The sequence below is a fragment of the Ziziphus jujuba genome, chromosome 7 (assembly GCF_031755915.1).
Source record: "Ziziphus jujuba cultivar Dongzao chromosome 7, ASM3175591v1".
Lineage (NCBI taxonomy): Eukaryota > Viridiplantae > Streptophyta > Magnoliopsida > Rosales > Rhamnaceae > Ziziphus > Ziziphus jujuba.
Window position 1 is genome coordinate 125,518 of NC_083385.1, and position 23,719 is coordinate 149,236.

Consider the following 23,719-nt stretch of genomic DNA (forward strand, 5'->3'; position numbering starts at 1 on the left):
GATATAGGAAGGAAGAAACAGATGACAATCTTGGCAATAGTACCCCGAAGCATATTTGGAGTGGGAAGAAAAGATGGAGATGATATTTGACCGCCTTAATTATTCAGAGGCTAAGAAGGTGAAATTGGCAGCAATTGAGTTTGGCCATTATGCACTCCAATGGTGGACCAATGAGGAAAACGCCCGAAGGAGAGTTGGTGATGACTTGATTACTACATGGCGACAAATGAAAGGAGCCATGCGGAAGCGATTCGTACCATCACACTATCAAAGGTTGCTGCATCAAAGACTTCAATCTTTATCTCAAGGACATGGATCCGTGGAGGATTATTACAAGCAGATGGAGATGCTTATGATGAGATTGAACTTGAATGAAGATAGGGAAGCAACCATGGCAAGGTTTCTTGGTGGTTTGAATCGTGAAATAGCCAATCAACTTGAATTACAACAATACTTGGAATTGGATGAGATGTTGCATGTAGCAATTAAGCTTGAGAACCAATTCAAGAGGATGGGTGTTAGTACATGGTTTGGAGGAGTTTCTAGCAGTGGAAGGACAAGTTCAAGTGGCTGGAAAAACAATTCCACCTATGAAAACAAGTTGAAGCCGAAATTAGGAGAAGAAACTACCAACCGGCCAAGAAGGGAGGTCAAGACTGAATCTGTCCAAGCACTTAGAGGTGAGATAAAATCTGATCCTAAACCTTAAAAATCCAGAGAAATAATTTGTTTTAAGTGCCAAGGAAGAGGACACATACCCAGCCAATGCCCAAATAGAAGAATCATGGTATTAAAGGGTGATGGTGAGCTGGAATCCGCAAGTGAAGAAAGTGGGGCTGAAACCGAGCAAGAGGAGGATTGCAATGAAGATGAAGCCAAACCTGTAGATACATCTAATGCCGAGTTGAGCTTGGTTTCAAGGAGAGTACTTGCTGTCTACAAAGATGAAGAGCAGATACAAAGAGAAAACATCTTCCACACTCGCTGCGAAATACAAGGTAAAATTTGTAGCATGATTATAGATAGTGGGAGTTGTACTAATGTGATAAGTAATCTTGAAGTTGATAAATTAGGCTTGAAAACAATTAAACATCCAGAACCTTATAGATTACAATGGCTTAATGATAGTGGTGTGATGAAAGTAAACAAACAAGCCAAAGTAAAATTTAATATAGGTAGATATGAGGATGTAGTTTTATGTGATATTGTACCCATGATTGCTGGACATATACTATTAGGTAGACCATGGCAATTTGATAAAGATGCTACTCATTTTGGTCGAGAAAATAGTATTATTTTCAGGTTTAAAGGGAAGAAGGTCAAGCTGGAACCATTATCTCCTAAAGAGGTTTACAAAGACCAATTACAAATGCAATAAAGGAGAGAAGCCGAAAAGCTCAAGGAAAAAGCAAGTATCGCACCAACGGCTTCACCGTCCTTTCAAGAAGGTAAGATTGAGGTTGCTGACCAAGGTAAGGTTTCTAAGGTTCATATTGAGTGGAAAGATCAAGGGAAAACTGAAAGAGAGGGAAAAGGAAGTGGCAAACCCGCGAGCTTGGAGAAAGAAGAGGAATCCGAAGGTTTGCGCCAATCCAAGGGAAAAAAAAGAAAAAGAAAGAAAGGAAAGGTTAAGTAGCAATTTTTATTTGAGTTTAGGGGATATTAATAAGGTTATTGAGTGTAAGAAACCTTTGCTGGTCATGCTTTACAAAGAAAATTATTTTAATGATCAAACTAACTTTGAAGAACTTGAATTGCCAAGTTCAATGATTTCTCTTTTGAAGGAATTTGGAGATGTCTTCCCAAATGAGATTCCAAGTGGACTACCACCTATTCGAGGGATAGAACATCAAATTGACTTTGTTCCAGGGGCTGCCATACCAAATAGACCAGCTTATAGGAGCAATCCTGAAGAAACAAAGGAGCTGCAAAAACAGGTAAGTGATTTACTTGATAAAGGATACATTCGTGAGAGTTTAAGTCGATGTGCTGTTCCTATTTTGTTGGTACCTAAAAAGGATGGTTCTTGGAGAATGTGTGTTGATTGTAGGGCTATAAATAACATTACCATAAAATATAGGCATCCCATTCCTAGATTAGATGATATGCTTGATGAGTTGCATGGTGCTTGCATGTTTACAAAAATTGATCTTAGGAGTGGTTATCACCAAATTAGGATGAAAGAAGGTGATGAATGGAAAACCGCATTCAAAACTAAATATGGGCTGTATGAATGGTTAGTTATGCCTTTTGGATTATCCAATGCACCTAGTACTTTCATGAGGCTTATGAATCATGTAATGCGTCCATTTATTGGTAAATTTGTGGTTGTTTATTTTGATGACATTCTAATATATAGCCGAAATTTGGATGACCATGTGGATCAACTTAGGCAAGTTTTGCAAGTTCTTAGAAAGGAAAGATTGTTTGCTAACATTAAAAAATGTGAATTTTGCAAAGAAGAGCTTGTGTTTCTAGGTTTTGTAGTAAGTGCTGCAGGAATCAAAGTTGACCAAGCTAAGGTGAAAGCAATTCAAGAGTGGCCGGTTCCTACTTCTATCACCCAAGTGAGGAGCATTCATGGCTTGGCAAGCTTTTACAGAAGATTTGTCAAGGATTTTAGTACCATAGCAGCACCATTGAATGAAGTTGTCAAGAAGAATGTTGGATTCAAATAGGGGGAAATACAAGAAAAATCTTTTAATTTGTTGAAAGAAAAATTGTGTAATGCACCTTTGTTAGTTTTGCCAAATTTTTCTAAGACTTTTGAAATTGAGTGTGATGCTTCGTGTGTAGGTATTGGAGCTGTATTAATGCAAGAAGGAAGACTCATAGCCTACTTTAGTGAAAAATTAAATGGAGCTGCCCTAAACTACCCGACTTATGACAAGGAGATGTATGCATTGGTGAGGGCTTTGGAGACGTGGCAGCATTATCTCATGTCAAAGGAGTTTGTGATTCATACGGATCATGAGTCTTTGAAGCATATCAAGGGTCAAGGAAAGCTCAACCGAAGGCATGCTAAGTGGATTGAATTTATTGAAACATTTCCATATGTGATCCGCTACAAAAAAGGTAAGGAAAATGTGGTTGCCGATGCATTATCCCAAAGGTATGTGCTCTTTTCTACCTTGGATGCTAGATTGCTTGGATTTGAACAATTGAAAGAACTTTATGAGCATGATAGTGACTTTAGAGAAATTTTTAGAACCTGTTTGAAACATGGATTTAATAAATTTTACATATTTGAGGGATATTTGTTTAAGGAAAACAAACTTTGTGTGCCTAATTGTAGTATTAGGGAATTATTGGTTCGGGAAGGACATGGGGGTGGTTTAATGGGCCATTTTGGTGTTTTAAAAACTTTATCCTTGCTGCAAGAACATTTTTATTGGCGTAACATGAGGAGAGATGTTGAGAGAATTTGTGAAAGATGTTTGAAGTGCCGAAAAACAAAATCAACATTGAAACCGCATGGATTGTATAAGCCTTTGTCGATCCCTACCTATCCTTGGGTAGATTTGTCTATGGATTTTATTCTTGGGTTTCCTAGGTCAAGGACAGGTAAGGATTTAATATTTATTGTAGTAGATAGGTTTTCTAAGATGGCACATTTTATTGCATGTAACAAAACTGATGATGCATCCAATATTGCTAATTTATTTTTCATGGAAATTGTGAGATTGTATGGAATGCCAAGAACTATTGTGTCAGATAGGGATGCTAAGTTCTTAAGTTATTTTTGGAAAACATTGTGGGCTAAATTAGGTACTAAGCTTTTATTTTCAGCTACTTGTCATCCACAAACTGATGGACAAACCGAAGTAGTCAATAGAACCTTGTCTGCATTGTTGAGAGCATTAATTAGTAGAAATTTAAGGACTTGGGAAGAATGTTTGCCACATGTTGAATTTGCATATAATAGGTCTTTACATTCAGTAACTAAATTTACTCCATTTGAAATTGTTTATGGTTTTAATCCTTTGACTCCATTAGATTTAACACCTTTGCCTTTAAGTGAGCGTGCTAATCTAGATGGAAAACAAAAAGCTGATTTTGTAAAGTAGATTCATGAGAAGACACGAGCAAACATTAAGAGGAGGACCAAGCAATATGCAAGGGTGGCTAATCAAGGCCGAAAATCAATGGTGTTTGAACCTGGAGATTGGGTGTGGCTGCATTTAAGGAAAGAAAGATTTCCCGAACAAAGGAAATCAAAACTCATGCCGAGGGGTGATGGACCTTTTCAAGTTTTGGAGAGGATGAACGACAATGCCTACAAACTTGATCTACCAGGTGAGTATAGTGTTAGTGCCACCTTTAATGTTGCTGATTTATCTCCTTTTGCTGCAGGTGATGACTTCAATTTGAGGACAAATCCTTTTCAAGAGGAGGGGAATGATGCGAATTCACTCGAGACTGTTCGCCCGACAACCCGCTGGGGTGCTGACCCAATACAAATGAAGGTGGGACCGATCACTAGGGCCCAAGCCAAGAAGTTCAAGGACAATCTTGCTGTCTTCATACAAGGAATAAGTCATAGTCAAGAGGGGTTGGCCATATCTAAAGAACCAAGGCCTGTTTTACTCATACAAGCAATAGAAGCCAAAACAGGGCCGGGTGACGTTTTTGGTGATAATAAGGAGGCCGGGTTGTATGAATTGGAACCCCATCCTTATGGGTTCAATTCATATGGAGGATGAGTCATAGAAACCAGCCAAAGCAGCTTCAAAGCCGACCAACAAGGTGGTTTGCGCACAAGGAGAAGGAAAGGCCGGATTTGCTGTATTCCTTGCTGGCTTTACTGTATTTTACTCTATTAGCCTTTTCTCATACTTCCAAGCAAGGGCAACGTGAGGAACTTCACAATAAGCTTATTCGGCATCCTACAAAGCATATTGAAGCTGATTTGGAGTTCAATTTGGTCAAAGATTGGTCAAAGTCAATTTAGTCAAAAAGCTAGTATTATAGTTTCCTAATTTTATTCTACTTTTTGTTTTAGGAAACTACCATTACTTTTTAGTTTTTATTTATTTATTTTCTGGACAACTAAGTTTAGGAAAGTTATTATTTTATTATTTTCATTGTAAATTAATTAATTCCTAATTCAAAATAAAGGAATTAATTAATCAAATTTAGTTTAGGAAACTTAGTTTAGGACATATTAGAATTCGGTCAAGTTTCCTAATTCCTATAGGAGTCCGGTTTTGAATTAATTTTTTAGGGTTTATTTTGTTTCTTTCAAGCCTATTTAAAGGCTTATTTTTCAATAATAATACAACTTTGATTTGATTAAGAAAATACTTGTGAGATTAATTATCTCTTTGTTCTTTGAGAACACCTAAAACACCATTAGAGAATTGGTTGTTTTAGCTTGACTTATCAATAGGTTTTCCATCCCCTGTTGTGGCGACTACATTATACAATGGTTTCTAACCACAGGTTGGTTAGGGGTTGAGGTCCATTCCATTAGAACTTGAACTTAATTAAAGATCCGGGCTAATATAATACGGGTTTAGGAACAGGTCGTCCTAGGTTCGTATCACATGGTCTACCTAATAGTATATGTCCAGCAATCATGGGTACAATATCACATAAAGCTACATCCTCATATCTACCTATATTAAATTTTACTTTGGCTTGTTTGTTCACTTTTATTTCACCACTATCATTAAGCCATTGTAATCTATAAGGTTCTGGATGTTTAATAGTTATTAAGCCTAATTAATCAACTACAATGTTACTAATTACATTTGTACAACTTCCACTATCAATAATCATACTAGAAATCTTACCTTGAATTTCACATCGGGTGTGGAAGATGTTCTCTCTTTGAATTTCATCCTCATCTTTGTATGCAGCAAGTACTCTCCTAGAAAGCAAGTTTAATTCAGCATTGGATGCTTGCAAGGTTTCGGGTTCATCCTCCAAGTCCTCCTTCTCTTGCTTGGCTTCATCCTCACTTTCTTCACTTTCCGATCCTAGCTCGTCATTGCCCTTTACCAACATGATTCTTCTATTCGGGCATTGACTAGCGATGTGCCCTCCTCCCTGGCACTTAAAACACACAACATCATGAGTTCTAGAAGGTTTAGGATCTAATTTTACCTCATTCTTTGGTGCTTGGACAGATTTGATTCTAGTCTCCTTCATTGGCCAGTTTGAACTTTCTTCTTTGACTTTCGACTTTGGCTTTCTTTCATAGATGGGATTGTTCCTCCAGCCACTTAAATTGGACCTTCCACTGTTGGAAACACCTCCAAACCATGATCTTACACCCCTCCTCTTGAATTGGTGCTCAAGCTTAATGGCAACATGCAACATCTCCTCCAACTCCAAGTAATGTTGTAAATCTAGTTGGTTGGCTATCTCACGATTCAAACCACCAAGAAATCTTGCCATGGTTGCTTTTCTATCCTCATTCATGTTTAACCTCATCATGAGCATCTCCATGTCTTTGTAATAATCCTCCACGGACCTCGTTCCTTGAGATAAAGATTGAAGTCTTTGATGCAGCAACCTATGATAGTGTGATGGTACGAATCGCTTCCGCATGGCTCCTTTCATTTGTCGCCATGTAGTAATCAAGTCATCACCAACTCTCCTTTGGGTGTTTTGCTCATTGGTCCACCATTGGAGTGCATAATGGCCAAACTCCATTGCTGCCAATTTCACCTTCTTAGCCTCTGAATAATTATGGCGGTCAAATATCATCTCCATATTTTCTTCCCACTCCAAATATGCTTCGGGGTCACTTTTTCCCATGAATGGTGGGATGTTGATCTTGATATTGCTAAGATTGTCATCTGTTTCTTCCCTCCTATATCTTCCACGGCCAGCTCTATCTTGAACAGCAAAAGTTTCATCTATACCTTCCTCAAAGTCTCCACCGAATGGCTCCTCATCAAATTCCTCTCTCGGTCTCTCGCGACCTCCTCGTCCTCGGCCTCGTCCTCCATGGAATTCTTGCCTATTTCTTGTGTTCGGAATTCCTTGGGAAACTTCTAGCCTTCCCATCCTTTGATTAACATGCTCAACTTGAGCACTAACCCTCTGTATTGACTCCAAAACAACTCTCATGTCCACTTGGTCTCCACTCCCGGTAGCTCGGGCATCGCCATGGAATGCTATGGACTCCTCCTCATTGATCCTGAAAGGTGGATCTCCTCTCCTCATTCTTGATTCTGTCATGTTAGTATAATAATGCAATAAAAATAAAATAGGACCTTACCAATTTCACTCCCTTACGTGTTTCACTCAAATAAGGACTCGACACTCATGTTTGCACACTTGTTTCGGCTTTTACCCTCTTTTAAGCTCACACACTCTTGCCTTTTCCACTCAATGAATTATCTCAAAGTTCTAATTAAAACACCCACAAAACAGCAATTAGATCACTAGTATGTTTTAATTAAACCTATCAACAAAACAGTAGTAAAAAGTAGGCAATACCGAAAGAATCCAACAAATCCTAATTTTTCGGCTTTCTAGACAAGAAAACACAAAATAATGGGAAAACATTGGAATTTTTGAAAACTGCACCAGATGGTAATAGATTATGGGTTCAAGAATAAAATTCTAGAAAAAGAAATTCAAATACGAACAAGAATCAAATTGAACAAAAATATAGAATAGTTGTTGGTTGTTGTTCTTTGTAATTCAAGTTTTGTATCAAATCCTTTAACTGATTTTAATCCAAATAATTTAAGCACCCAAAATCCAAATATCCAGCAGCAAAAATAATTTCCCAGCAACTCAAATATTGAATAAATAATCAAAAAACCAGCAGCTCCAACAAATTTCCAGCAAACAAATCAAACTCCAACAAACCGAAATATTTTTCTTTTTTTTTTTTTTATTCGTCTTTACCTCTTCTTTTTTTTTTATTTTTTTATTTTTTTTACTCACAGAACATAAACAACTGCAGTAGCAAGAATAATTACCAAAATTGCAATTCCAACTCCAAAACAAACACCAAACCCGTGACCTCCCAATCAAAAATTCAAATTGTGCGATTTTTTTTATTTTTTTTATTTTTTTATATGTTGCTGCAAACCCTTCTTTTTTTCTTTTTTTCTTTTTTTAATATATGAATGCAAATATTTAAGACTAAAACAGCAAAGGAAAATCAACAAAAACCAAAATTATCAAGAACAATGATGAAGAACAACCAACAAAGTAGGAAACAAAAATACGATAAAACTAGGAAATCCTAATTCAACTTGGAATGAAATTTTTTTTTTTTTTTAAGATGCTGAACATGTATGGGATGGATGCAACCTTAACCTAATGCTAAAATTTTGGAATAACACAAAAACAAATAAAGCAAATAAAGATAGATCAAACCTGAACAAAATGATACGAACCTAGGATGACCTGCTCCTACACCCGCATTATATTAGCCCGGATCTTTAATTAAGTTCAAGTTCTAATGGAATGGACCTCAACCCCTAACCAACCTATGGTTAGAAACCTTGGTATAATGTAGACGCCACAATAGGGGATGGAAAACCTATTGATAAGTCAAGCTAAAACAACTAATTCTCTAATGGTGTTTTAGGTGTTCTCAAAGAACAAAGAGATAATTAATCTCACAAGTATTTTCTCAATCAAATCAAAGTTACATTCATATTGAAAAATAAGCCTTTAAATAGGCTACAAATCCATGAAATAAAACCCTCAAAATAAAGAAAACCAGCCACCACACATAAAGAAACCTAGTTGGCCGAAACTATACTTCCTTTCCTAATCTAAGTTTTATTAATTAATTCCTTTATATTAAATTAGGAATTAATTAATTTACAATGGATAGAATAAAATAAAAACCTTACTAAAGTTATTTGTCCAGAAAATAAATAAATAAAAGCCAAAAAGTAATGGTAGTTTCCTAAAACAAAAAGTAAAAACAAATTAGGAAACTAAAAAATGCTAGCCTTTTGATCAAGTTGACTTTGATCAATCTTTGACCTCTTTGAGCTTCAAATCAGCTTCTAGATTCTTTTTAGGATGCCAAATAAGCTGAATATGAAGTCCCACACGTTGCCCATGCTTGGAAAAATAAGAAAAGGCTAATACAATAAAATACAGTAAAGCCAGCAAGCAATACAGTAAATTCGGCCAAATTGTTGATGCTGTCCGTACAAACCCTTTTTGATTGCATTTGAGGCTGCTTTAACTTGATTCCATGACCTCTTAGGCATATGTATTGAACCCATGAAGCATTGGAACCATTTCATGCTTCCCGGACTCCAAAAATGTACCAAATTCGTCACCCGGGTCTGTATCGGCTTCCACCACTTGGATGCTTAGAATAGGCTTTGTATCTTTAAGTATGGACAAGCTCTGCTGAGATTGATTACCCCCTGTATAAATACTCCCAGGTTGTCCTTAAATCTCTTAATTTGAGCTTTTGTGATTGGCCTAGTCTTCATCCGTGTCGAGTCAGCACCACAGCGGGTTATCGGTGGACCGGGCTCGGGCGGAATCACATCAGATGCTGTTTGGGATTGGACAAAGGAGGAGCTTCTTGTCCATGAAGATAATGCTTGGTTGGATGATGAATAAGAAGAAACCAATGACAATGACAATGAAGAAAATGAAGATGATGAGGAGGATGTATTGAGACCATTGGAGCCGAATTGGAGATTGGAGATGGTGTTGGAGGAGAAAGGCCATTGTCCGAAATATATGAAAGTGCAATGTTGCCTTGAGTGATCCTACCAATCTCAAGAAGCTATGCAAAAGAAAGAGTGGATGGAGGCCATGCAAACCGAAATGGATATGATAGAAAAGAATGAAACTTGGTCTTTGGTTTCTAAACCTAAAAACAAGAAACCAATTGGTGTAAAGTGGATCTTTAGGACCAAGTTCAACCCGGATGGAACAATATGCAAGCACAAGGCAAGGCTTGTGGCAAAAGGCTACGCATAACAAGCGGGTGTAGATTATGGAGAGACGTTTGCACCGGTTGCAAGAATGGAGACCATAAGGCTCATCCTATCCATCTCGGCCTCAATGTCATGGAAGGTGTACCACCTTGATGTAAAGTCGGCTTTTTTGAATGGTGTGCTTCAAGAGGAGGTTTATGTCAAGCAACCTGAGGGCTTCATTGTTCAAGGACATGAGGACAAAGTCTACCATCTACACAAGGCACTTTACGGGTTAAAGCAAGCACCCAGGGCTTGGTATGGCAAGATTGATGGTTACTTGACCTACCAAGGCTTTAGGAGGAGTCCAAATGAGCCAACACTATACATAAGGAATGAAGAAGGCATGATTGTTATCTCACTCTATGTGGATGATTTGTTGGTCACGGGTGAAAATGAAAAGAATGTGGAAGTTTTAAAAAATGAACTTGAAAAGGAGTTTGACACGTCAAGCCTTGGTGAAATGAATTACTTCCTTGGAGTGGAAGTGATGCAATGCTCTAGGGGTATTTTCATATCTCAAGAGAAATACATCAAAGATCTTTTGAAAAAGTTCAACCTTGATGAATGCAAGCCAATGTCAACACCAATGAGCCAAGGAGACAAATACAAGAAGGAGGATGGCACACCAAAGGTAAACCCGACCCTATATAGAAGCATGATAGGAAGTTTGCTCTATGTATGTTCATCAAGACCGGATATTATGCATGTCGCATGTGTTTTGTCTAGATATATGCAAGCACCATCCCAAAACCATGTTGTAGGTGCCAAAAGAATTCTTAGATACTTAAAAGGAACACAAGACTTTGGAGTTTGGTATGGTAGGCAAGATGTAATGAGATTAATGGCCTACTCGGATAGTGATTGGGCTGGATGCTTAGATGATATGAAGAGCACTTCGGGGTATCTTTTGTCACTTGGTAGTGGACCATTCTCATGGAATGCAAAGAAGCAAGCAACAGCTGCTCAAAGCACCGCCGAAGCCGAGTACATTGCTTGCTCTTCATGTGCAAATCAATGCATTTGGCTTAGGAAATTATTGGAGGACCTTGGTTATCCTCAAGAGGGTTCAACCATCATCAAATATGACAACACTTCAGCCATATCAATAGCCAAGAACCCCGTTCAACATGGAAGGACAAAACACATACCGGTGAAGTATCACTCTTTGAGGGAGTTTGAAGAAAATGGAGAAGTAAGCTTGGAATATATCAAGACCGAAGATAACCTTGCAGATTTCTTCACCAAGCCACTTCCAAAAGCAAGATTTGAGATCTTGAGGAAGCTTCTAAATATTTCAAGCAAGAACACCAAGGAGGAGTGTTGAAATGTGGTGATCTTGCCACAATGTGCAAGGTAGTTCAGTTACACTTGCACTCTTTGTTTTGCAACATCAAAGACCAAACATTATTTATGTTTATGCATTTTATTTTATCTTGTAATATTTAAGAACAATATCCTTTTTGTAATACCCTAAGCTCATTATCTAGCTTAAGGCCTTTTTTGTCTAGTTGCTGGAGTTGTATTTCCAGCAACATAAGTCCACTTCCTTGGATGCCGTTTGAAGTAGGTTTGGGATTTGGATCTGAATTTTGGATATGATAAACTAGATATGTATGGGAAGCAGCAACAAAAAGAATGGCCTAATTTGGAGCTGGGAAGGCTGAGTTAAGCCCAAAACAATCTGACCCTTGTGCAGTTTTGTTGCCCAGAAAACTGGGCAAAACTGCCTCGGGTTTGATTACTTTTGAATCGGTAAATGGATTTTGTTTTATCTGGTTTTTGGCTAGAACATAGTTTAATATTCAAAAAGGCTTCCCTCCAATTTTCATGTCAAATGGAGCTGGTTTTCAAATTCAAATGCCTTAGACAAGCTGAACTGCCCATTAAAGAAGGTTTCTTGCATGCCCAGCACATTGATTAGAGTTAGTTGAGGTAGTTTGGCTTGGTTGGTTACTTTTAATGCTTTTGTATTTATTGATCAATATGGCAGCATGCCTTATTGTCTTTTTTATGTATTTAAAAGTATGAAAATTGTAATGAAAAACGTTGAGAAAGAAAATATTCAAAAAACAGATTTTGAAAAACAACATTTTTGGCTCTCATTCTCTCAACTACTACATTTTGGTTTCTTCTTCTTCCCAAAAGCTAACAACCTTCCCAAGAACCCTAAACCTCCATTAAAACCAGAAACAAAACCTTAACAAACCCAAAAAAAACAAAATCAAGAACCAAGAACCAACAACAATCATTCTTGACTAACACCTTGAATGATTGTGCTCTAGGGTACAACAACATAAACCTACACGAAATTCCATCAATGTTGATCATTTAGTCGGCGTCAGGAGGTACATTTGAAATTTCATATCTAATTAAACTTTTTTCTTTAAGGATAGTAATAGAGACCATTACTCCATATATTTTGATATTGAAAATTGAATTTTTGAGACTGACATTGATCGTTCTTTTCTAAGTGCACCAAAAAGTTCTTTTTATAGTTATCAAAATTCTAGTTATCCGAATAGTGTATCTAAGAGTGACGATCCTCACTATTATCGTTACATGTATGATACTAAATGTAGTTGGAATAATCACATTACTAGTTGCATTGACAGTTATCTTCGTTCTCAAATTAGTACTGATCGTTATATTTTAAGTAGTGGTGTCAATTCCACTGATAGTTACATTCGTGGAGAAAGCGATAAGAGTAGTAAAAGTGAGAGTTCCAATATACGAACTAGTACGGATGATAGTGCATAAACTTTAAGAAAAAGAGAGTTCAAGAGAGCTCTAACTAAAATAAGAAAAAGAAAAAAGGATTTAGAGAGAACTCTAACTCAACTAAAAGAAAACAAATTAAAATTAAATAAAATTTTAAAAGAAAACAAATTAAAGAAAGCTCTAGCTGAAATAAGAGAAAGAAAAAATGATTTAGCGTTTTCTCTAAATCAAATACAAATATGAGACACAAAAAATGATTTAGAGATAACTAAAAAATACAAATATTTGTGGGTGCAATGTGAAAATTGTTATGGATTAAATTATAAGAATTTTTTTAAATTTCAAATGAATATTTATGAACATTGTGAACGTCATTTGAAGATGACTAGTTTAGATAGAATCAAAAGTTCGGTTGATCTAGGTAGTTAGAAGATCGTATTGATTTTAATGAAAGAATGACAGGATTAACTTATGCTGTTCAAATAGGCATAGGTAGACTAAATGGTATTCCTGTAGCAATCGGGGTTATGGATTTTAAATTTGTGGGGAGTGGTATGGGGGCAGTATGGGATCGGTAGTGGGCAAGAAAATCACACATTTCATCGAACATGCTACCAATAATTTTTTACCTCTTATTCTAGTGTGTGCTTCCAGAGGAGCACGTATGCAAGAAGGAAGTTTGAGCTTGATGCAAATGGATAAAATATCTACTGCATTATATTATTATCAATCAAATAATAAGTTATTCTATGTGTCATTCCTTTCATCTCCTACTACGGGTGGGGTGACAGCTAGTTTTGGTATGTTGGGAGATATCATTATTGCCGAACCAAATGCCTACGTTGCATTTGTGGGTAAAAGAGCAATTGAACAAACATTGAATAAGACAGTACCCGAGGGTGCACAAGTAGCTGACTATTTATTCCATAAGGTCTTATTCGATCCAATCGTACCACGTAATCCTTTAAAAGGCATTATGAGTGAGTTATTTCAGCTCCATGCTTTCTTTCCTTTGAATCGAAAAGTGAAATCAAAAATAAAATTAAGGAGAGCCATATATCCTTATCCTTAATTTTATCCTTCATTTAATATTTAATAAATTATTTAATTTAATAAATTCAAAAATTTATTACTTGTTTTATGGTAACCAAGTAGTTATTGAGTTTATAGGAAGCAAAGTCAAAATTCGAAGAATGGATTTTTGTTTGGTAACATAAGATTAAATTGGAAAAAGAATCATGTGGCTACTTTTTTTGATCGACAGCCCTGATTACTAATCAGGTCAGGAAATCTTTATCAAACAAAATAAAAAGAGCGAATTTTGTTTCTTTCGTCCATGAAATTGGGCAAGGGGGTCTTGCATCTTTCTATATTCCTCAAGAATCCCCGATTTTACTAAGGATCTCTTTTGTCGGATTGTATTATAACAAATTTTTTCGCGAAGGGAAAAACGAAAATGAAGAATAATGAAAATAAATAATGAACATAATAAAAAAGTGAATTATCATACATATATTGCATGTAGAAAGATAACAAGCCCATCTATTTACTTATTTTATTTACATATTTACACTTTTGGTTTACATTAATTATACTATATACGTACTTAGTATATTCTAGTCTATTATATACTTTACAGAATTATAATATTTTATTTTTTTATTTAATATGTATTAAATATTTTTTTAATATATATTAAATATATTAAAAATATATATATTAGTCTATAGACTCTTATATTATAGACTCCTTATTATATCCTTATTTTATTATCTTTTGGAGTCTGTTAAATTCACATAGGTAAATCCACTAACCACTCTTCCTTTTGGAATAGTTAAAAAATACTATGATGGCTCCGTTGCTTTATTATTTCGTTTGTTATTTAGCAATCCCAAAGTTTTTTTTTTTTTTTCAATACAAATAAATAAGATTTTTTTTTTACTTTTTTATTTTTTTTCCTGTATTCTTTTATAACATAAATATTGTTATCTTCGGTGTAAAAATAAAAAAGTTTGTGACGCTGAAATAGATCTCCTGATAGATAAGATAAAATTGGAAATACCCTTTCTTTATCTCATACTACTCTCTCGATACATAATGTAAGTATTTTGAAAAATTTTTCTTTTTATATCGAATTCAAAGTGCCATGCTATTATTACTTAATATTCATATTTCCTATAGTGTGAAGGCAATATCTTCATTTTTTCTCTCAAATCGAATAAAAAACTCATCGTCGCCAAGCATGAGGGAATTCTAGATGTTTGGTAACTTCTCCTCCGACCAGAATAAAAGATGCCATTGAAGCAGCTAATCCCATGCATATTGTCTGTATATCTGGTCGTACAAATTGCATAGTGCCATAAATAGCTACTCCAGGTATTAGCCACTACCAGGAGAGTTTATAAACAAATATAGATCTTTGGTATCGTCCTCTATACTGAGATATACCATAAGACCAATACGTTGATTCGGGATCTCGTTGTCAACCGGTTGGCCTAAAAAGAGTAATCTTTCTCAATAAAGTCGATTGATTGGGATAAAATTGTGGAACTGTACATGCGCCTTTTGATGCATACGGTTCAACACAAATTGCGAAAAAAAAAAATCAATGTGTAGATTCTAGCTTTCTTTCTTTTTTTATATTCATTGCAGGCTCTTTTTAACTTTTAACAAAGAGGGGCTTTTTCTTTCATGTTTCAAGAAAGATGAGTTTTGGCCTGTTTTAATTTATATATAAATTAAAAAGCTATAAATAAAAAAAATTCACTAAACTTATTGAACTAACTTCGCATTGATGTATTGTTTCATCGGGATCCAATCCAATCATGATCTAATTTTCTAGCTCCTGAACGGTCTTCTTCAACTTTTTTTAGGGTTAGGCTTTACTCCAAGTAAAGATCTGCTCGATTTGGATTTGCACATACAGGACAAATGCCGCAATACCACGTCCTTTTGCTACGACTTCCTTGTTTTTTTTTTTTTTTTTTATTCCATGTCTCCCTCCATATAGTAAATATTCAATGCATTCTTCACGTTACTCAATCGATTAACAATTTGAGATTGTTATTATATATTATCATTATATTATAAGTGGAAAATCTTTATAAATAGAATATGATATAAGTGGTAATCATAGATATATTACCAATTGGTTTTTTTTTTATTAACGGAGCCTGTATATTAATATTATATTTCATTTTTTTGGTCTAACCAAGCCAACCATAAATTATAAATTATTATAATTAAGAATATTAATCTGTATACCCCCCTAAAAATAGATTGAATTGCACTTCATTGTATTTCACACCCCAAATTTTTGATGATTCAATCAACCTTTATTGGGCAAAAGAGAGGATATCTCGATAGGGTAAGAGAATGGGGAAATACCATATGACCAAATATATCTGACAAGTCGCACTCTGCGTCAATCCACGATGCATCTTCCTTTCTAGGGTTTTGAAAAGCAACTTTTAGAACACCATTAGGCATTAAATGAAATAAAAATTAATTACTATAGTTCACTTTGATGTGAAAGAGTAACAACGTATTTATTGTCTTAATAATATTGTTCTTTATCCTATTTTAGCCATAGATCTAATAAGTTTATAAAAAAGGAAGACAAAAATACTAAAGGAAAATTCTTTCAAATGGGTCCTTTGAATGATGAAAAAAAAAATATTAAATGCAGTCACTCATATAAAAAGGTATCAACCTGTTACCATTGCGTATTGGTACTTATCGGGTGTAGAATAGATCTACTTCCTTTTGTTCCTACAAACAAAATTGTTCCATTATTACTAAAAGAATAGAACAAATATTAATCGTTTCCCCGAGATAATTCACTCAAAAGGGAAGGTCTATAGTATAGTTTTTTTCGAGTGCAATAAAGTTACATAGTGTCTATTTTTTGTTGATAGAGGGGTATTTCCATGGGTTTGCCCTCGTATCATGTTCATACCGTTGTATTGAATGATCTCATCATTTGTTTACTGTCCATATAACGCATACAACTCTGGTTGCTGGTTGGGCCGGTTCGATGGCTCTATACGAATTAGCAGTTTTTGATCCTTCTGACCCTGTTCTAGATCCAATGTGGAGACAAGAGATGTTTGTTATACCCTTCATGACTCATTTAGGAATAACCAACACATGGGGCGGTTGGAGAATCGTAGGAAGGATTATGACGAATCTGGCACTTGGTGTATTGGGATCTAGAAATATTTTGTGATGAACGTACAGGAAAACCCTCTTTGAATTTGCCCAAAATCTTTGGAATTCATTTATTTCTTTCAGGGCTGGCTTGCTTTGGTTTTGGCGCATTTCATGTAACAGGATTGTATGGTCTGTGAATATGGGTATCCAATCCTTATGGACTAATCAGAAGGGTACAATTTGTAAATCCAACGCGGGGTGTGGAAGGTTTTGATCCTTTTAATCCGGAAGGAATAGCCTCTCATCATATTGTAGCAGGGACCTTAGGCATATTGGCGGGTCTATTCCATCTTGGTGTCCATCTGCCCCAACATCTATACAAAGGATTATGTATGGGAAATATTGAAAGCGTCCATTCTAGTAGTATCACTGCAGTCTTTTTTGCAGATTTTGTAGTTCGTGGAACTATGTGGTATGGTTTGGCAACTACCCCGCTAGCATTATTTGGTCCCACTCGTTATCAATGGGATCAAGGATACTTTCAACAAGAATCAAATTTTATCCGAAGCTTGGTCTAAAATTCCTGAAAATTAGTTTTTTATGATTACATTAGCAATAATCCAGCAAAGGGGGATTATTTAGAGCGGGCTCAATGGACAATGGGGATGGAATTGCTGTTGGGTGGTTAGGACACCCTATTATTAGAGATAAAAAGGGTCGTGAAATTTTTGTATGTCGTATACCTACTTTTTTTGAAACATCTTCGATTGTTTTGGTAGAGGGAGATGAAATTGTTAGAGCCGATGTTCCTTTTAGAAGGGCAGAATCGAAATACAATGTCAAACAAGTAGGTGTAACTGTTGAGTTCTATAACTCAATGGAGTCAGTTATAGCGATCCCGTTACTGTAAAAAAATATTCTAGATGTGCTCAATTGGGTGAAATTTTTGAATTAAATCGTGCTACTTTGAAACCCGATAGTGTTTTCGTAGCAGTCCGAGGGGTTGGTTTACTTTTGAACATGCTTTGTTTGCTTTTCTCTTTTTCTTTGGACACATTTGGCATGGTGCTAGAACCTTGTTCAGAGATGTTTATGTTGGTATTGACCTCGATTTGGATGGTCAAGTAGAATTTAGAGCATTCCAAAAACTTAGAGATCCAACTACAAGAAGACAAGTAATCTGATATAATATTGTTTTGTTATTTTTCATTTTGAGTTTTGTGAGTAGGGTACCAGGCAAATATTCATTTGAATTGGTACCTTTTCTTTGATTTTTGCTCTTTTTTTATATGGGAGATGATCCCAAATAAATAGGTATGGAAGCTATAATTGTATGTAAACCACAATCGAATCTATGGAAGCATTGGTTTATACATTCCTCTTAGTCTCAACTTTAGGAATAATTTTTTTAGCTATCTTTTTTCGAGAACCACCTAAAGTTCCAACTAAAAAGGTGAAATGATTTTTCATAATCTCAATTGAAAGTAATGAGCCTCCCAATATTGAGAGGCTCATTACTTCAACTAGTCTCCGTGCTCCTTGAATGGATCCCTTAGTTGTTGAGAGGGTTGCCCAAAAGCAGTATATAAGGCATACCCAATAAAACTTACAAAAACCCAATATAAAGATGGCAACTAGGGTTGCTATTTCCATTATTATATAGTTTCAAGACTACAATGGGTCTATGATAAGATCATTTATTTACAACGAAATGGTATACAAAGTCAACAGATCTCAATGAATATAAAATATGATTTACGGCTATGCAAACCGTTGAGAGTATTCATAGATCTGGTTCAAGACGAACTGCTGTAGGGAGTTTATTAAAACCATTGAATTTAGAATACGGTAAAGTAGTAAAAAAAATTTTGGTTATTATTTACTTGTAATGGTAATCCATAAATAGATGAGTTCTTCTGATCTTCATAATTAATAGATTTAGATGATATCAATTTATATGCTAAAAGATCATACCTACAGTGTTTTTTGAAATTCTCTGTTTCCTTTTGTAATGAGGCGGCTTTAAAAGTCTTTTATTTTTCATACTGAATTAATCAGTTTTTTTCATTTTCATATGAATCGCAATTTTTTAAATGATTAGTTTGAGATATAGAGTGTTGATTGACTTTATTTTGCCACTTTTGTGGTACTAAGCTAGACCATTTAATCAGAGATAAATCATATTGATCATGACGTTTTAACCAAATTTTCCATTGATTCATTCCCGAATTTCGAAGAGAATTATGTGTTAATTTGCAATGAAATAGTTTCTATGTTCCACCAAAATAATTCTTTATTTCATTCTTACGAAAAAAAGCTGTTCCATTATATTGAAAAACGGATCTTAACTCATATAAGTTAAGGGCTGAGGGTTGTGATAATTTGTAAAATACATATGCTTGTGACACGAAGATAAGTCAAAAAGAGTCTGTGCACTTTTATTACAAATGGTAGAAAGGGACTTTTGTATAGTCGAAATAAAGTGAATTAGACTTTTATTTTTTCTATAAATTATTTTTTGATTTGTTTCATTATTAGAATTAGAAATATCTTTATCATTGTAAATATATTTATTAAGAATTTTTTTTGTTGATTCTTGAAAAAATTGTGCATTAATATTCTGAATATCAATGATACCTAAAAAGATATCTATGTATATCTTTTCAATGAAAAAAAAACTTTATAAAATAATGTGATTTACGGATTAGTCGAACATTTCTTCTTTTTAATACTTGCCCAATATTTTTTGGCGATTCTAATCTTTTATCATCATAACTCATTTTGTTTTTGTTAGAACTTATATTTTGTATTATAAATTCTTTTTTGCTTTCTTTTTTTATTTTTTCTATTTGATTTATGATTGTATTTGTTCTATCAGTCAAATTTTGTATTTTTTTTTTTTGTTAATGATAATTTATGCAATCTATAGGTCGAATTTTACTGAACGATTCATGAATTAGTTGATTATTTCTTATTGAATCTTTTTCTTTTTTAGTTTCACTTAATTGATATATTTCTATTTCTCTCATGCCAAATAATAGAGTTGGGCTAATTTTTTTGAGTTCTTTTACTATTTCTTTTAGAAATATAATGGTTTTACTAAACTGATTTTTTATGTCTTTTGAAAAATATAGAAATTTTTTTTTTCTTGTAAAATTCTTAAAACTAGAAAATGTTGCTTTTTCCATTTTCTAATTTTTTTGTTGAGTTCTTTAAAAGCAGGTTCAAAAACTGAAAGGTGGTTTTAGGGAGAGCCAAAAGATAGTTCAGTTTCCATTCTCCAAACTGTTAAAAAATAGAAATCATTTTCTTGTCCTTTCTTTTTCATTGGATCGTTATGAGTTTTTTGTAGCTTAGATTTGTGTCAAGGTTTCAGACGAAAAGGAAATAGTTTGAGTACCGTCTGTTAGCCAGTTTTTCATAAATTTTGTTTCTGATAATTGGACACCATTATAAGTACATTTAATATGCATTTCTCTATTCCAATCCTTTAAATCCTCAGACCATTTAGGAAATTGAAACAGTAGCATACGTATAATATTTTTAACTATTATCAAGAAGGGTAATAGAATAATTTTTCTAAAAATAGACTGGGTTACTAACACAAGACCTCTTAGTATTTTAGCAAATATAATATTATCCCATGCTTTTACTATTTCTATACGCGCTTTTTCTCATCTTTTGTCTTCTTCTATTTTGTCTTTTTCCTTGTTTTTCTCAGCGCCTTTTGGGTTTTTTTTTTTCTATATAATCAGAAATTGTTAATTTTGTGTTTTTCCACATCCAATTTTTAAAAAACGTTTTCATCAGCTCAGAGATATCAAAAGAAAAAAAAAATGTCTTTTTCGATTCGATCCAAAAAAAGGGGTGAATGTACATTTGCTTGAAAGGGTTTCCAAATAACTATTTTATGTCTTTGAGTGCGCATAGAACCTTTTTTATGTCTCGATGAAAATTCAGTTGTTGTGAATAATGTATCAAAGCCACTTCCTCTATTTCATTAGGATTATTAGTATCCATAGTTTGTAGGTTATTAGTAAAAATCACTACACATTTGGATTTTCGTGAACGAATCTCATACTCCGTCGCCACCCCCTTTGCGCTTTCTCCCTCCTATTGTTCCAAATCATTAATTAATTTGTACGACCATTGAGGAACTTTTTTTTACTGATTTCTTTTACTCCGATAGGTTTTTTTCTAATTTTTTATCATCAGGGTCTCTTATAACTGCATCAAATAGAAATTTATAATATTTTTTGTTATCTTCTGAATCAATTTTTATTTGTTCTTCTTTGAGAAGTAAAGAAAGCTCTTTAAAATATAAACTTGATTGTGGTTTTTCAGTAAGTTCATTGATTAAGTTCAAGAAATATAAAATTTTTGTTGTCAATGGTTTTTTATCAAATGGATTTTTTATCTGTTCGAATTTTGGGTAATTAAAAATAAGAATGATACTATGAATCTTATTTATCCAAAAACCCTCTGTGTTAATGTTATTTTTTTTGGAAGCTTCATTTAGGATTGTAGTTGAAAAAAAATTTGTGATTCATCCCCAATAGGGGCCATTCAAGAAAGGATCATATATTTTAGGTAAGTATTGGTTTTGAGGATTATCATTACAAAATCTAGTCTATTTTTCGATATATCCTAAGCAAAAAATATCCTATCCAAAGTTTTGTCTAGAGCTTTGACTCTATTTATAAATTTTTTGTTTAGGTCTTTTCTCTTTTGTTCATTGCTATAACTCTAATTATTATATAATTCAGTAGAAGAGGGTTTATCTGCTATAAACAGAAACATCTTTCTTTGTATCATTTCCAAAAAAGTTGACAAACTGGGCGGTGTGTAAAAGATATTCTTTCTTTTTCGTCACTTTGACATATATAAAAAAAATATTTTGACATTTCTTTTCTTATAGCATTTTCAAATTGATTGTTTTCTATATACTGGAATGGCCTATTCCATCATTTATAGTAAAAAAGAATATTAACAAAAGGTTTTTCAACCCAGTGTAGATCTTTTTTTTCTGTAAATATTTCTAACTTCGAATTTTCTTGATTTTCATCCACATCCATATAATAAGTTTCATAAACAGGTCTATTTTTATAGCGTGTCTCTTTAAAGTGGAATTCATCCATTGTTTTTTCCTTTCCATTCACTCGTATCTCTTCCATTTCATCGATTTGGTCCAGATCCTCCTTTTCTTTCGAAAAAAGGGAAGAAGAAGGATCTTCTTCGGTGGATCTCTCTTGTTCCTATTTAGTCCCCTTCGTTTCTGAAATTGTTTCTATGTCTACATCTGTTCTTCCTCACTTTCCCCCCTTTCTTCCATTTTTGAGGTTTCTTTCAGTTTCTTAGTAATAATGGGTGACGATATTCTGCCTAAATAGTAGACATAGGTAATAAATAAGAGGATACTAAAGATTCGAGACATAGAATTTCTCAATTCTGACATAAGGTACTTATTAGATCTAATAGAATTATTCAGCTATATCCAGACTAAAACCAATCCAACCCATTTCATGCATAAAATGTGACCAATTAACCAACCAACAAAATACTTGTTACAAATAACATCTCGTTGTTGTATCGAAACATATAAATGTTGACTACTCTGACTAACACTGAACTTGGTAAAATGAAAAGGTTAAATAATTGAAAAAAGAAATTATTCAGGAATAAATATTGAATTCTAAGATTACACATTGAATTTCTGTTAGTAGATCCATAATCAAAAAAGTGTTTGTGATTGTTCCATAAGAAATAAAACAAAAGATACGGTAGAGCTAGGACAATTATTGTATGTGGAGGCACATAATAGATCGATATGAACATCATGAGCTGTCCCGTAATAAAATCGAATGTTGCTGATACTTTCTTCTCGGTTCCTTCTTCTCCTTATTCCATAATGCGAGCTTGGAGAAGGAAGGGATAGGAGGGCCCTATGGAGAATGTGGTCAGAAATCCATAATAAAGTCTGACCACAACGACCGAATTGATTATCTTCTTGCATAAGGATACTAGATTACCTAGTATAAAAGATTTAAAAATCATCACAAACCTCCTTTTTTTCTTTTCTATTGCAATTTCTGGATTATTATATGATGACTTTTAAACTTTCCATATATATATAGAAATAGAAAGAGATAGACTAGAAATGACATCTCTTATCTCAATGACACCAAAGGGATATTAAATGAATGGAATTGGGATATGGATGGAATATAATGAAATAGAACCACTTTTGGGTTCCCTATGAAATGAGGCATGGAACGGAGCCACTACGAAGAAGTTCTAGGAGTTACAAAGGAAACTTCGAGCTTATATTGGTCATGGGTTAAGAACGGGAATTGAACTCTATGAGATCTAATCTCCTGTTGCTCCTCAGTAGCTCAATGACAGAGTGGACGACTATTAGCTGACTAGTTGTAGCTTCGAATCCTATTTAGGGAGATTTGATTCATTCCGAATTAAAGAATTCGGAAGGAAAGGGTTTGCTTTGACCATTAAGAGTAGGTAACTCGTTCCCTGTGTCTTTGTTTCTATTGCATTCTATCTCATCGTATCACATTTTGTTCTACGATATGGGCATAGTATATTTAATTTATCCACCATTAATGATAAATAAAAAGAAAGAAAAAAGAAAGAGTAAGGCCATTCCATTTCGACAAGAGACTCACACCCAAATTCCATAGCTTGGGGTCCATAATCTCGATTATGATTTTCCTACCCTCAAATGGAAAGGGCTTTGTCTTGTTGGCCGGTTGTGGCCGAGGAGGGATTCGAACCCCCAACACCGTGGTTTATAGCCACATGCTTTAATCCTCTGAGCTATAGGCCCCACCCTGTCTCCACTGGATATGTTCTCAAGAGTACCCTTAAAAAAAGGAACCTTTCCTCTCCCTAGTCCTTTCGGGTTA

The 23,719-nt window shown here is 34.5% G+C and overlaps 2 pseudogenes; one reads left to right on the forward strand and one right to left on the reverse strand.

Annotated features, from left to right (window-relative positions):
* The first annotated feature begins 16,576 nt into the window (after nucleotides 1-16,576).
* On the forward strand, nucleotides 16,577-17,983 carry LOC132804423 (photosystem II CP47 reaction center protein-like; annotated as a pseudogene).
* Nucleotides 17,984-21,763: 3,780 nt separating this feature from the next.
* On the reverse strand, nucleotides 21,764-22,853 carry LOC112492255 (protein TIC 214-like; annotated as a pseudogene).
* Nucleotides 22,854-23,719: the final 866 nt, after the last annotated feature.